This window comes from Macrotis lagotis, chromosome 8 (assembly GCF_037893015.1).
Source record: "Macrotis lagotis isolate mMagLag1 chromosome 8, bilby.v1.9.chrom.fasta, whole genome shotgun sequence".
In the NCBI taxonomy this organism is placed as follows: domain Eukaryota; kingdom Metazoa; phylum Chordata; class Mammalia; order Peramelemorphia; family Peramelidae; genus Macrotis; species Macrotis lagotis.
In genome coordinates this window covers 22,316,017-22,328,723 of record NC_133665.1, presented here as the reverse complement: position 1 = coordinate 22,328,723, position 12,707 = coordinate 22,316,017, and positions in this window count along the sequence as shown.

Below are 12,707 nucleotides of genomic sequence, written 5' to 3'. Positions count from 1 at the left end.
CATGTAATTTTTTTGCATTATGGTCTAGGTTTATTATTTCTGCCTTTCTGCATTTGATTATAAGGTTTTTATATCCTTGTACATGGTCAATTTTGGTATAGGTGCCATGTACTGCTGAGAAAAAGGTATATTCTTTTCTATCCCCATTAATTTTCTCTAGAGGTCTAACATATTCAGGTTTTCTAAGATTTCATACACCTTCTTAACTTCCTTCTTGTTTATTTATCTAGTTTTATCTAGTTCTGAGAGAGGGAGATTGATGTTCCCCATTATTAAAGTTTTACGGTCTATGTCTCCTTGTAATTCACTCAACTTTTCCTCTAGGAATTTGGATACTATACCACTGGGTGCATACATATTTAGTAATGATATTGCTTCATTACCAATGATACCTTTTAAGAAGATGTAGTTTCACTTTGATAAACCTTTGATTTTTCTTTTAAAATTTAACTTTCGGGGCAGCTAGGTGGCTCAGTGGATAGCGCACCAGCCATGGAGTCAGGAGAACCTGAGTTCAAATCCTGCCTCAGATACTTAATAATTACCTAGCTGTGTGGCCTTGGGTAAGCCACTTAACCCCATTGCCTAGCAAAAACCTAAAAAAAAAAAAACCCTAAAATCTAACTTTCAATTTATTTTCACTTATACTTCACCTTCCCTTTTATCAGTCCCTTCTTCCCTTATCTTTCCCTTTCCCTCCCCCACCTTTTCCTGTAGATTAGGATAGATTTTTAAACCCAAGTGAGAATGTATCTTATTCCCTCTCTAAGCCAAATTGGTTGAATAGAATTTACTTAGCTTTCACATTTTCCCTTCTTTCCCTCTAAAATTAAAATCTTTATGCCCCTTCACTTGGTATTATTTATTGCTCTAGGACTATTAATCAGGTATTATTTATTTCTTCCACAAGGATATATTTTTTCTCTCAACACATAAAATTTTGGTCAGTGCATAGCATTATCAGATTGCCTTCTGCAGGGGGGGATGGGAGGGGGAATTGTAAAATTCAAAACCTTACTAAAAATGATAGTTCAAAACTACTATGGAAATAATTGAAAATAAATAAAATATTTATTAAAAAAGATTTAGTTTCTTCCTTCCTTCCTTCCTTCCTTCCTTTTCTGCAAGGCGATGGGGTTAAGTGGCTTGTCCAAGGTCACACAGCTAGGTAATTACTAAGTGTCTGAGGCTGAATTTGAACTCAGGAACTCCTGACTCCAGGGCTGGTGCTCTATCCATTGCACCATCTAGCTTCCCCAAGATGTAGTTTTAATCAATCATCAATCACAGTTTGATTATTTGATTGCTTGATAAACTCATATTATTATCAAAGTTTCATCACAGCTCTTCAATGATAAGCAACATTGTCTCAAATTACATCAAATTATAATTATAGTCATTTTTTTACCTTATGCCTTTTCAAGTATCTTCCAAGGACACACAATCCTTCTCATGACCAAAATATCATCCAAAGCCAAATCATTTCTTGAACAATTTGTGCCCCCCCCTCTATTTTCTCTCATACTTTACTCACCGCCCCCCCACCAGGGTACTTAACCGCTTGTTAAGTGAAGCATGGATTAAGTCAAACCTTGATCTAATTAACTACAAGAATCTCAAAGATCTCCTAAGACTGGAAGGCTCTGAAGGTCTCACATGAGGGCTTTATAAATGATTGCAAATTATGGGAAACACTGATTTAGGACTGCCCAGCTTATGATGCCCTCATAAGACAAAGTGCTAAGCTTTATCAGCACAGTAGAATTAAGGTGGGTCATAGGCTAATGAGATACTTAAATTTAATGTTAACACCCCTGCTTTTCATCAGTGGCTCAGACATAGTGATGTCATCTTGGGCCTCTTCAATGGAGAGACAAGACCCAAATATACCCATATCCTTTAAGTCCAATATCTTCAATTATACTGCATCCTTTAATTATCCTAAGGGGACTAAAGTTCCCAAGAATTAGAAGTGCTATATCTTCCCTTTTAGGGTTGTATACAATTTGATGATCTTAACCACCATTTGTTTTGTCTTGTTTCATTTTTTCCTTCCCCTTTTCTTTTACGTTATGCAACTCTTGAATCTTGTCTTTGGTGATTGAATTCTCTTTTCAGTTCTTGTCTTTGTGTCAGGAAATTCTGGAAGTCCTCTATTTCATTGAACACCCATCTTTTCCCTGACAGTATATACTGAATTTTGTAGGGTAGTACATTTTGGATTGTAATCCCAGGTCCTTTGCTCTCTCATATATATTATTCCAGGTCTTCTGATCCTTCATTTTTGAAGCTGATAGGTCCTGTGTGAGTCTGATTGTGTTTCCTTTGGTTAGAATTGTTTTCTTTTTGCTGTTTGCAATAGTCTCTCCTTTATTTGAGAGTTCTGGAATTTGGCTACTATAGCCCTTGGAGTTTTTATCTTGGGGTCTCTTTCTGGAGAAGTTCTGTGTATTCTTTCAATGATTATGTTGTTTTTTTTTTCATTCTAGCAGATTTGGACAGTTTCCCTTATAATTTCCTACATGATATTTTCTGGATTTTTTTTATCTAGGCTTTCTAGTAGTATGATTTGTAGAATGTCTCTCCTGGATCTATTTTCCAGGTCATTTGTTTTCCCTAAAAGGTACTTGACATTTTCTTCAATTTTTTCAGCCTTTTTATTTTGTTTGATAGAATCTTGTGGTCTCATAGATTCATTGGTTTCTATTTATTCAATTCTAATTTTTAGGGTTTTATTTTCTTCAATTACCTTTTATGTTCCTTTTATGTGTGTGTGTGTGTGTGTGTGTGCATAATATATATATATATATATATATATATATATATATATATATATATATATTTTTTTTGTAAGGCAATGGGGTTAAGTGGCTTGCCCAAGGCCACACAGCTAGGTAATTGTTAAGTGTCTGAGGTCGGATTTGAACTCAGGTACTCCTGACTCCAGGGCTGGTGCTCTATCTACTGTGCCACCTAGCCACTCCTTATATTCCTTTTATAAAGGTATAGAATTCTCTGGTCAATTTTTCATAATTTTCCTGCATGACTCTCATTTCTTTATTCCATTTTTATTCCTCTCTTCTTTGGTTTTTAAATTCTTTTTTTAAGCTCTTCAATGAGCTTTTGTATTTGAGTCCAGTTTATAGACTGTTGTGATACTTTCCCTGAGAGTAATTTTTCACTGATTTCTTCTTCAGACATGGCATTGTTATCATCTTTGTCTGTAAAGTAGTTTTCTATAGTGAGCACTCTTTTAGCTTTTTTTGCTCATCTTTATTGTTTTAGCTCTGCTTCTGGAATATAGGGAGTATAGATCCAAGCTTTTTTTTGCTGGGATTGGGGACTGAACCCTGACTTGTCATTTGACAAGATGTTACCTATGAAGTCCAGGTCTTGCCTTTGCAGGGGTTTGTTTCCTCCTTTATGTCCAGGTTCTGACTTAGCAGTGGTATGTTCCCGACCCAGTCCTGTCTTTTGTCCCAGGGTCTCCCAGGGTTCAGACTTTTTTAGGGGGATTGGGATCCTCAAAGCAAGGTGGCTTGCTTTCTAACTGCTGGGACCTCTACTGTTGTCAAGCTGTCAGGACCTGGATTTCACTGTGACTAAAAGCCTCCTTCCTGATGGCTTTCCTACTCTCCCCTTCTCCGGGGCTTTACTTCCCCCTTTCCCCCTAAGAGACAGACCTTCACTGAAGATCCTCCATGATGACTACCACTGAAAACTTCTTTGAATCTTTTCTTTTTCTTGTTGGGAGAGAAAAACTCCAGGAGCATGTTAGCTTCACACTGCCATCTTGGCTGTACCCTGAAATTACAATCACTCATGTCTTAAAAGAGGGGATCCTGATAAAAAGAAGAGAGCAGAGTGATAGCCCTGATGATTTAAAAGTAGAACTTCAGAGAGGACCTCAGCTGAGTTACCCATCTATCAGCTACCTTGCATACCCACCCATCAGCTACCTTGCATCCAAGGAAGAGTTTGGATTCTTCTAGGAGAGTAAAAGACCTTAAAGTCCTGAAGAGATAGAGTTATGAGCTACCTTGGCAAATGTATACCTACACAGCTAACTTATCATCAGTCTACTACAAATTTATACCTCTTTTCTCCATGATGAAAGGATACAGCTCCAATTTATTCTGAGGGTTGTTTTGTAGTCAGTGATATGCTGATACCTTAATAAATGTCCTTGCTAAAAGTTGTTTGTGTCTATTAGAAAGCCTGCCAGTGGGGGTATTAGAATAATACTATAGGTTTATCCTTAGAATCTGAGAGTAGCTAGCTCCAAGGAGATCCAACCCACAAGTTTGAATGCAAGTTGAGGGGATAGATTTAGAGTGTCAAGATATCTTGGGGGTGATCTAAATTCAACTTCTTCATTTTACAGATGAGGAACTAGGGCTCAGAAAAGTTAAACCATGTGTAGATCACGGTGATAAGTAGGAAAACCACTATTCCTTACCTTTGCCTCTCAAACTAGCATTGTTTTTCTTTTCCCATTGTACCATACTATATCATCTTCTTGTTGTTGTTGTACTTCTCTATTTTTTTTTAAATAAGGAATTTAGTGACTGGGAAAATGTGCTAATCTCCATCTCTGGTTAATAATGAGTTCAGGAAACCTGGCTATTAAGAATATTAACTTGGTAGCAGATAATTACTTAAGAAAGAATAATCATTCTTTTGATTGTTATATTCTAACCTAATTTGTAGGTGGTAGTAATTGCACAGAAGGCAATTAGAGATTCAAGATTCATGTTACTTTGTAGTCAATTTTGTTGAAGCAATCTACTTCATAAAGGAGGGTATATACAGGTCATTTAATTAAAAGAGTTTCAATAAAATCCATTTACATAAACTGTTCTTGTCAAACAGAGTCAGCCTGTCATGAAGGATAAGAAAGAACTAGTTTTATAGTCAAGAAGTCAATCAACAAACTTTTATTTAGTGATTATGACAGGCCAGGCATTGTTAATTTCTGAAATTGTAAAGGAAAACAAATATGGTCCCACCCTCAAGATTTACTTTCCAATGGAGAGATACCAGGATTAGTAATTTATATACAGGATACATACAAAGTAAATGGAAGACAGTATGAGAGTTGTATTTTATGATTGGTTGGTTGTTGCCCTTCATTCTCAAAGAGGGTCAAAAATGACTTCACTATGTTAGTGTCACATTACAATGTGTCTGACTATGGTTGATCAAACCACTATGAGCTTGGAATGCTCTACCACAGTTCAGGCACCAATAGACTATGTGAACATTTGGGGCAAATTCTCTAAATTTCTGCATCATGTATTTCTTTGGAGATACTTCAATTCTTCTTGTCTCATAGAGCATGGCAACTTCTCTGATGAGGGCATGCCAAGCTGGGTGGTCCTGTGCCAGTGTCTCTAATGTCACACAATCAACTCCAAAGTTCTTAAGAGAATTTTGTGTCACTTTTTTTCTGACCACCATGTGAATGCTTTCCTTGTGTGAGTTCTCAATAAAATAGTCTTTTTGACAAGGGTACATTTGGCATTTGAACAACATGGCCAGCCCATCAGAGTTAAGCCCTCTGTAGCAGAGTTTGAATGCTTTGCAATTTAGTTCCAAAAAGAACCTCAGTGTCTGGTATCTTATTTTGTCAAGTGATCTTCAGAATCTTCCTAAGACAATTCAAATGGAAGCAATTCAATTTCCTGGCATGGCATTGGTAGACTATTCAGTTTTCACAGACATACAATGAGATCAGCACAACAGTGCTACAGACTAGTTTAGTAGGCATTTCAATACCTCTTCTCTCCCACTCCTTCCTTCAGAGCTTCATCTAAGGCAAAGAGGCAGGAGAACTGCAAAGTATATTCCAGATAGGATGCCAGGATAAAGGTACACAGGTGGGGGAGGAAGGGTGGAATATCTGGTTCAAACATTACAGGACCTAAACCAGGAAGAAACAAAACAAACAAGAAAATTATATACCAATCTCCCTAATAAACATTGATGCAAAAATCTTAAATAAAATTTTAGCAAACTGATTACAGCAAGTGATTACTAGGATAATATACCATGATCAGGTAGGATTTATACCAGGTAGATTGGGGATATTCAATATTCGGAAAACACTCAACATAATTGGACATGTCAATAACAAAAACCAACAAAAATCATATGATTATCTTAATAGATGCTGAAAAAGCCTTTGATAAAATACAATATATATACTCTATTAAAAACACTAGAAAGTATAGAATTAAAAGTAGCTTTCCTTAAAATAATCAGTATTTATCTCAAACCATCAACAAATATTATATGTAATTTGGATAAACTCAGAGCATTTCCACTAAGATCAGGGTGAAACAAATATGCTCATTATCACCCGTACTATTCAATATAGTATTAGAAATGTTAGCTTTAGGAATAATAGAAGAAAAAAGATATTGAATGAATCAGAAGTGGCAATAAAGAAGCAAAGCTTCCATTCTTTGCAGAGTGAAAGAAAATCATCTAAAAAACTACTTGAAACAATTAACAAATTCAACAAAGTAGCAGGATATAAAATAAACACATAAATCATCAGCATTTCTATATATTAACAATAAAGCCCAACAGCAAGAGAGGTAGAAAGAGAAATTCCATTTAAAGTAACTACAGACAACATTAAATACTCAGGAATCTACCTCCCAGGGCAAACCCATTTACACAATTATAAAGCACTTATCACACAAATAAAAGTCAGATCTAAACAATTGGAAAAATGTCAATTGCTCATGGTTAAGTAGAACTAATATAATAAAAATGACAATTCTACTCAAATTACTTATTCAGTGCCTACCAATGAAACTATCACATAACTATTTTATTGAGCTAGAAAAAAATAGTGACAAAATTCATCTGGGGCAACAAATGGTCAAGAATAACAAGGGAACTGATGAAAAAAAAATGTAAATGAAGGTGGCCTAGTCATACCAGATCTAAAACTAAAGCAACTGTCATCAAAAGTGCCTGGTACTGGTTAACAAATAGAATAATGGATCAGTGGTGTAGAATAGTAGTAAATTAAAGTAGTAAAGGACTACACTAATCTACTGTTTGACAAATACAAAGACATTAGCTTTTGGGACAAGAACTAACAATTTCACAAATATTATCGGGAAAACTGGAAAACAGTATGGCAAAAAATGGGCATAGATCCACATCTCACACCCTATACCAAAATAAGGTTAAAATGGGTACAGGATTTAGACATACAGGGCAACACTGTAGACAAATTAACAGACCAAGAAATACTGTCAAATCTAAAGGGGAGAAATTTAGAGTACATTATAAACTTCAAAATATATGATTTTGACTATATTAAATTAGAAAGGTTTTCACTACTAAAACCAATGCTGCCAAAATTAGAAGGAAAACAAAAAATTTTCAAAGTTAGGGGTTCTGATAATGGTTTCATTTCTAAAATATATAGAGAATTGCATTAACTTTATAAGGTTACAAGTCATTTCCCCAATTGATAAATGGTCAAAGGATATGAAAGGTTGTTCTCAAATGAAGAAATTTAAATTATATGTAATTATATGGAAAAATAGTTCCAAATCATTGCTGATTAGAGAAACGCAAATTAAAACAGCTTTGAGATTGTACCTCACTACTATCAGATTGGCTAAGATGACAAAAAGGGAAAATGATCAATGTTGGAGAGGTCGTGGGAGGACTGGGACATAAATGCATTGTTGTATTCATGCATAGACTTGTGAACTGATCCAACCATTCTGGGGAGCAATATGGAACTATGCCCAAAGAGTAATAAAACTGATTATACCCTTTGACTTAGCAATTCCAGAAGAAATCAGAAAAATTGGGAAAAGGACCACATGTTCCAAATTAAGCTGCTCTTTTGTAGTGACAAAGAATTAGAAATTGAGGGGATGCCCATCTATTGGGGAATGGATGAACAAGTTGTGGCATATAAGTGTTATGGAATACTATTGTTCTAAAAGAAACCATGAATGGTTGGTCTTTAGAGAAGTATGGAATGAAGTACAAGAACTGATGCTGAGAGAAGGGAGCAAAACCAATATTTACAACAACATTGTGAGTTGATCATCCTTGATGGATGCAACTCCTCTCAGCATTTCAGAGAGCTAGGGCAACCTTAGGAGACCTGCTACGGACAATGCTATACTCATCCAGAGAAAGAAAAATCAAAACAAAAAACCCCTACAGAACCTGAATGAACACTCCATTCACATTTTTTATTCTTTTTTTTTTATTTTTTTATTTTTTATTTTTTAATTTAATATTTATTTATTCTCATTTTGTACAAATAATGTTTTTATACATTAATAAACTATTCTTGTTTAAGAGTAAACAAAATACTCCCTCACCCAAAAAATATAGACTTGCTTGAGCGATAAAGTAAAGGGGAGAGAAAAAAATTAAAATTAAAATTAAAAAATAATAGTAATAATTGTAGGTATGGCCAGGTGGCACAGTGGATGGACACAAGCCCTGAAGCCAGGAGTACCCAAGCCCATATCTGGCCCCATACACCCAACAATCACCCAGCCGTGTGACATGCAAGCCACACCAACCCCACTGCCCTGCAAAAACCAAAAAAAAAAAACCAAAAGAAAGAAGAAAAAGACCCAAAATATAATAAAATAGTAATAATGGGTGGCAGACTGGCCCTTGAACCAGGAGCACCCTGGTCCAAATCCAGCCTTAGATACCAATGATCACCCTGCTATGCGGCCCCAGGCAGGCCACCCCCCCAAAAAATAATGATAAGAAAAAATGTGCTTCAGTCTGTGTTCCAACACCAACAACTCTGTCCTGTTGCGGGTGGATCATATTCTTTATGATAAGTCCATCACAAAAGTTACTTCCATATTTTTCCACCATTGCCATTGCTGATCACAACTCCTTCCTTTCGTATTTCTCCACTACCATGTACTATATTTTCTCTCTCCTTTCACTCTGACTCTGCTGTAGGGTCGCTGAGTGGCACAGGAGACAGATCCCTGGCCCTACCACCCCTTAGGCCCAGCATCTACCTGGCTCTATGGTCCTGGACAGGCCATCCAATCCCAGCCCCTTGCAAGAAGTAAAACAGAAAATGTGTTATATCTGACCACTCTTCCCCCATGGTCCATCCTCTCCTCCATTCATATCCCCACCCCTTCCCTCCGTGCCCCCCCCCTTCTTACCCAGATGTCTATACCCCATCGAGTATATATGCTGTTTCCTCTCCTAGCCACCTCTGATGAGAGCAAAGATTCCCTCATTCCCCCTTGCCTTCCCCCCTTCCATATCATTGCAATAGCTCATTGTAATAAAGAAAAATGTTATTATATGAAATATCTTGGCCTATTCCCCCTCTCCTTTTTCTTTCTCCCATTCCATTTCCCTTTTTTCTATTGACTCCATTTTTACACCATATTTTATCTTCAAATTCAGCTTTCTCCTGTGCTTCATCTATAAAGTCTCCTTCTACCTGCTCTGTTAATTGAGAAGGTTCATATGACTATTATCAGTGTCATTTTTCTATACAGGAATACATGCAGTTCATCATCATTAAATCCCTCATATTTTCCCCTTCTCCTCCAATCTCTATGCTTCACCTGAGTCCTGTTTTTGAAGATCAAACCTTCAGTTCAGCTCTGGCCATTCCAACAGAAACATTTGAAATCACCCTGGTTCATTTAAAGTCCATCTTTTTCCCTTGAAGAGGACATTCAGTTTTGCTGGGTAGTTGATTCTCAGTTGCATTCTAAGCTCTTTTGCCTTCTGGTATATTATATTCCAAGCGCTACAAGCTTTTAATGTAGTTGCTGCTAAGTCCTGTGAGATCCTGACTGAAGCTCCATGGTATTTGAATTGTGTCCTTCTGGCTGCTTGTAATATTTTCTCTTTGACTTGGGAGTTCTGGAACTTGGCTATAATATTCTTGGGGGTTGGTTTTTTGGGATCTCTTTCTCAGGGGATCGGTGGATTCTCTCCATTTCTTTTTTTGCCCTCTGCTTCTAGGATATCAGGGCAATTTTCCTGTAGTAATTCTTTGAAAATGATGTCAAGGCTCTTTTCCTGATCATGACTTTCAGGTATTCCAATAATTTTTAAATTATCTTTCCTAAATCTGTTTTCCATATCAGTTGTTTTTACAATGAGATGTTTCACATTTTATTCTAATTTTTCATTCTTTTGGCTTTGAAGTATTGAGTCCTGATTTTTAGTAAATTCATCAATCTCCCTGAGTTTTATTCTTTGTCTGAAGGATTTGTTTTCCTCAGAGAGTTTTCTTATCTCTTTTTTTCATCTGGCCCATTCTGCTTTTTAAAGCATTCTTCCCCTCAATAACTTTTTGAACTGTTTTATCCATTTGACCTAAGCTGGTTTTTAGCATGCTATTTTCTTCAGCATTTTTTTGGATTTCCTTGACTAAGCTGCTGACTTCATTTTCATGTTTTCCCTGCATTTCTCTCATTTCTTTTCCCAGTTTTTCATCTAACTCCCTCATTTGATTTTCAAAGTCTTTTTTGAGCTCTGTCATAGACTGAGCCCAATTTCTGTCTTTCTTGGAGTCTTTAGATTCAGGAGCTTGTGCTTCCTCATCTTCAGACTGAGTGTTTTGATCCTTCTTGGGCTCACAGGCAAAATATTTCTCAATGGTGTTCCTATTTTTTTCTGCTTGCTCATTTCCCCAGCCTAAGCCTGTTTTGGGGGTCCTTCCTGAGCTTTTGGGACACTCCCACAAGGGTCTCAGTGTGTGAGGCTCTGTCTTCCCTCTTGGTCTGTGAATGACCATATGTGCCCCCCTCTGCCAAGGGGCTGAGGTGGGGGGGGGGGGCTGCTGTTCTATAGGGTGGGCCTAGATTGTGATCAGGATCTGAATGTGGTCAGAACCCCAGTGTCCTGTTCCAGGGACAGAGGACAGAGCTCTGCAGTCTCTCTCTCTCTCTTCACTCCCCTCCCTGGGTTCAATGGGCTTATGCCCTGGGGGCTCCTGCTTATAGGCTCTACCTGCTTCTGTTTCCTGGATCTGGATTGACTTGGCCATGCTGCTCGCTGTGTGCCATGGGGGCTGGGCTTCTTGTGCTTGCTCTGGCAGAGGTCCCCCCACTGTTCCCCCAAGTTGTGCCCGGTGCTCCCTGGGGCGTAGGTCACGAACCTCCCCCGCTGCTGTGAGCCGTGTTTCCCAGGACCCTGGGGCTGCCTCCTGGGGGCTGAAGTTCTTTTGCTCTGGCAGGCCACCCCTCTGGTGGCTACCCCTCCAACCCCAGGGAGCAGAGCCTTTCTGCTCTTTTCCAGTTTACCTTGAGTAGAACTGCCTCACTGGGTCCCTCTGTGGGTTCTGTCTCTTGAAAATTTAGTTAGAGTCTTTGTTTTATAAGTTTTATGAGAGAGCGACTAAGAGAGGATCCTCTCTTGTCGCCATCTTGGCTCTGCCCCCTACCAGAATCTCCATTCACTTTTTAAATATTTCTCTTATGCATTTCTTTCCTATCTTATGGTTTTCTTTCTTTTCCCTCAATCCTAATTCCCCATATCAAAAATGACTAATCTGTAAACATGTTAAACAGAAATGTGTATGTTCACTTGACTATTTGCTGCTGAGGGGAGGGAGTGGGAAGGAAGCATGGAAGGAAATTGTGTAACTGAAAAAATTGCATATGCATGTAAATGAATGTTGAAAAACTTTCATAACATGTAATTAGAAAAATAAAATAAAATATCAGTTGAAAAAAGAGACATTGCAGGTCAGATATATAATTCTTTGTAGGGGAGAAGAGAGCAGTAAAATACAGGACTGGAAAGAGAGGAAGGGACTAAGGTATAAAGAACTTTAAATGATAACCATATGACCTTGAAGAGGAAGGCCCTAGAGCTCATTGAACAGGGAGAACCAGACTAGAGATTTAGGAAAATCTTTTTTGGCAACTGGACCGGAGTGGACAGAGCACAGGGAGAGCACTGCAGAGGAGAGGTCATGCAGGCTTGAACTAGGATTGTGACCAAAAGTAGAGAGAAGGGGATTTTTGATAAAAGATTTGATGAAGGGAGAGGCAAACAAGACTTAACAATGGATTCGATGTATGGAATAAATGACAATTCATCCAATAATTCATTCAGTAAGCATTTAATAAATGTCTACTATGTACCAAACATAAGAGCTAGGATATGAAAAGAGGCAAAAGAGGAGTGACACTGGGGTTGGGATCCTGGGTTCTAGTCCTGCCACTGACAAGTCTGTGAAATCCTGAGCAAGTCATTAGTCTCTCAAAGGCCCAGGTTGAGTGGGGGCTGCTAGCAGGTGTCAATCATAATAAGGCAGATTTGCTTCTGGAATAAAATGATGCACTCTTAAAAGTTAACCTACAATAAAAGATTTACTTAACTATGATATATAAAAGATATTCAATGCTAGTCTTAAGATTTACAAATAGTATCTCACTGAGTCCTCACAATAACCTTGTGAAGCAGGTGCTATTTTTATCCCATTTTATCAATGAGGAAATTGAGGGTGAGAGAATTCAAATTGAATCTTGGTAACTCATCTATCAACTGTACCACAACTTTAAGTAGACTCTGCCCCTTCTATACTGAAAAGGGTCTAGTAAATAGAGTGGTGGTTTTTTTTAATCGTCACTCTGCATGACCCCATATTCAGTAGGTATCTACTGGAGTGGCTTGTTATTTATTTCTTCAGCTAATTTTACAGATGA